The sequence below is a fragment of the Phoca vitulina genome, unplaced genomic scaffold (genome assembly GCF_004348235.1).
Source record: "Phoca vitulina isolate PV1807 unplaced genomic scaffold, GSC_HSeal_1.0 scaffold2144, whole genome shotgun sequence".
In the NCBI taxonomy this organism is placed as follows: domain Eukaryota; kingdom Metazoa; phylum Chordata; class Mammalia; order Carnivora; family Phocidae; genus Phoca; species Phoca vitulina.
In genome coordinates, this window is record NW_022591830.1 from 1 (window position 1) to 3,792 (window position 3,792).

The window sequence follows — 3,792 nt, forward strand, 5'->3', positions numbered from 1 at the left end:
GCAAGGGGGGTTCACTTATAAAAGATAATTTCTGAGAGATAAGAGTGGTACAGAGAATATATGCCCTGTAGCAATTGTAAGACCTAGGCTCTCACAAAAAAAAAAAAGAGGAGGGAGAAGAAATCTAGTAATCTAGGTTGGTTTTCTAGTAGAGGGGTCTTAATGTTCTGAACTGTATTTATGGAAAATGTTGAGACAGAGAGTCATTTATAATCTGTATCAATCAACACAGACTAAATAATGTTCTAGTAACATAAATTCCCTAAATTTCAAGAACTCATAACAAGAAAGGTATATTTCTCACTTATATGTCCATTTTGCTGCTTTGATCTGGGGCTTAGGCTGAAGGTGGACCCCCTTTGTGAACCACTTCTGTTGTTGTGTCACTGGAGAAAGAGACACTATGAAAGTAAATGATGAATTTTAAATCATTAGTTCACAAGTGACATAAGTCTCTCCATTTACATCTCCTTGAAAAATGGAAGTCACATGATGGATACCGATGTGATTAATATGGAACAATAATGCTCACATAGGGAGAGGACTGATAGGGATGACATCATTAGGGAAGTTTAGTAAATATTAGGAACTGATAATACAATCTACTACATTATGACTGCAAATGTCCAGAGAAAATGAATGATTTGTAGCAGGTAGTTAGTAAATGAGGTGGCAAGAAGGACTTCTTCTGGACATTTTAATAGGAACCCAACACACTGAAAGATTTAACCTGAAAAAATATTCATATCAATATGTGCAGAAAAAGATTTTTAGAGGCACCTGGGTAGCTCAGTTGGTTAAGCATCTGCCTTCAGCTCAGGTCACGATCTCAGGGTCCTGGGATTGAGCCCTGCATCAGGCTCCCTGCTCAGCTGGGAGCCTGCTTCTCCCTCTCCCTCTGCTGCTCCCCCTGCTTGCGCTCTCTCTCTCTGTGTCAAATAAATAAAGTCTTTAAAAAAAAAAAAGAAAAAGAATTTTTAAAAGTTCTATATGCAAACTTCATTAAAAAAAATAAATATCCAGTCATGAGCAAAATAGAAGTATCACTCACATCAGCCCACATGTTCATTTTCACAGTGGGTAGCCAATTAGGAAACACAGCTGGCCTATAGCTCCTTGCACCCCAGCTCTTAAAATACCTTCAGCTCTGATTTCAGGAGAGCTGAACATTTTCACTTGGTCTGTGCTTTCTTACCTACCGCTGGCAACAGTATCAGAATATTATGAACTCCTGTTTGCTCATCCTGTCCTATGGTATTGTTTTTTTCTTTAGCAGATGTCAGAGAGAATATTTGTCAGCTCTATAGGGAAGGACTGCAGCAAGCACTAACACTCACTGAAGAGAAATGGCAGACTGGCCCTGCTTGCATATTGTGCTCCCGGTACATGTACCAACAACTTTATTATTTGTCATGCAGGTTGTGCTGGTTAACAATTGATTGCCTCTCAGCTCCAAGTTCACTTTTTGCCTTCTTGGTGAAGATGTACCTTCGCCCTCTGAGCACTTTTTCTTTCTGAGCTGGTGCAACACTGAACTTTGCCAGTGGAGGGCGCTGGTAAGGCACTGCAAGAGGAGAGGGTTTTGCTTCCTGGTTCCTCCGTGGTCAGTCCACAGACTCAATGCAGTTTGTATGTCATCTTTAGTCTACAGTGGGCTCCTGCAGCTCTTGCAACTTTCCCAGGGCCCAAATGCTGCAGTAAATAAAGCAGGCAGCACCCAGTGGCCAGAAGTTTCTTCAAAAACCCATGAACAGCTTTTTCTGGCATCCTAGAAGGTGGCTTCTGGCAAGTTCTACTGGAGCAGTATCATAGCCACTTTTCAGTGATCCAAGGCTGTTCCTTCTCTAATGAGGTCTGGTTTACAGACTTGAGCTTTATAGTTTTTCCTTTAATGCTTCGGTCTATGATTCACCTTAAGTTAATTTTGCTATGGAATATGAGGTAGTCGTCAAAGTCAAAGTTCATTTTCTCATACAATTATTTAGCTCTCAATTTCAGGAAGAATTTCTAATTCCCATTACATTGCTTAGATAGCTTCAAAAATCAATTGACCATACGTGTATGACTTTATCTCAGTATTTCATGGGTAACACAGAAACGCAATGAATATTATTTTTCATTGAATAAATGAAAACACAGATTATCAAAATGTGTAGTACGCAAAAAAGCAATGGTCAAAATCAATCCATACTTGAAAATGCATATATTCCAAAAGGGAAAGTTTGAAAACCAATAATCAAAGCTTCCTTATGAAGACGTAAAAAGAACTGCAAATTAAACACAAGGAAAGTAAAAGGAAGGAAATGATAAAGATTAGATTAGAAGTCAAATGCATTACAGATAGAGAACAAGTATCGTTAATCTGGATACCTTTTATGTAAACCTGTGAAAATAAAAGTTTAAGATAGAGCATGTGAATCCCCAGCAATGAACACATGGAGTCCAAACTCTCTCCATCTCTAAGAAATGAAAATATTCTCTACATGACCACAAACATTTGATAGCTCACTGGTGGGATATATGACTCAGAAGAAAAATCTGTGCCACATGCTTACGGATTACCTTGTTTTTGCACCATAGACAATAGGGTTGAGTGCAGGTGGCACAAGGAGGTAGATGGTAGAAAGAAGAATGTGGGTAGGGGGAGCAACATGTCCAAAACAGTGGCTGAAGAAGGAGAAGAAGGCAAGAATATAAAACTCAAGAAAAACAAAAATATGAGCTGTGCATGTATTAAATGCTTTGAGCCGTGCCTCCTTTTGGTGGAGACGACAAACAGCCTGGAAAATAAGGATGTAGGGAATGAGGATAAAAATCATGTCAGATCCCAGTATGGTAAAACTGACAAAAAGACCGCATGTTTTATTGACTCGGACATCTTCTGCAGCTAGCTTGACCACAGCCATGTGCTCACAGTAAGAGTGGGCAATTACAATGAAATGAAAAACATAATCTTTTGATTAGTATGGGTAACAGACCAACCAGCACTATAGCTCAGATTGCCACTATTACTATCATATGACCCAAGGTGGAAGGTGTGAGGATGGATGTGTGCCTCAGTGGATCACAGATGGCAATGTAGCGGTCAAAAGCCATGGCCAACAGAGTACCAGACTCCAAGTACTGCAAGGCATGAATGAAGAACAGCTGAGCTAGGCAGGTGTCAAAGGCCATGGAGCAAGATCTGAACCAGAAGACGGCCAGCATCTTGGGAGCAAGGGCTGCACAGAGTCCTATGTCAGCGGCTGCCAGCACTGCCAGGAAGATGTACATGGGCTGGTGCAGGCCGCATTCTACAGGAATGATGATTAGTAAAATAATATTTCCCAAAAAAGCCACTAGGCACACAGCAAAGAAAGGAAACCCAGTCCAAAACTGCCCATGTTCTAGTCCAGGAATCCCAATCAAGATTACAGTTCTGGGGTTCAAATACTAAGTATTGATGGATGCCATAGAGGTTGGTATTCTGTCTTCTCACTGTGGATTCTGACACCTGCAGAAGAAAATTTGGATGAGAAATGAAAAGCCTTCATCCCTCACTATCATTCAGCTATTACCATTCAACCATATTGAGCATTGAACAAGTAAGTTCAGGTCTTTGGGTGGCAGTTTGGCCAGAATGTTCTGGTGAAATTCTATAATTCATGTTAGAATGGCAGAAGCAAACAATCCTGCAGATCTTAACCAGAGGTAAAAAATGAGAAAATTTTGGGATCTTTGCCTTGGCCCTTGTGGAAATGGAAACCATGAAACTGAGAATACTGATTTTTGCCATCTTTCTTGAGTTCTAGC

The 3,792-nt window shown here is 40.3% G+C and overlaps 1 pseudogene; it reads right to left on the reverse strand.

The window, feature by feature from the left end:
• Positions 1 to 2,562: 2,562 nt before the first annotated feature.
• LOC116629676 lies at positions 2,563 to 3,418 on the reverse strand (annotated as a pseudogene).
• Positions 3,419 to 3,792: the final 374 nt, after the last annotated feature.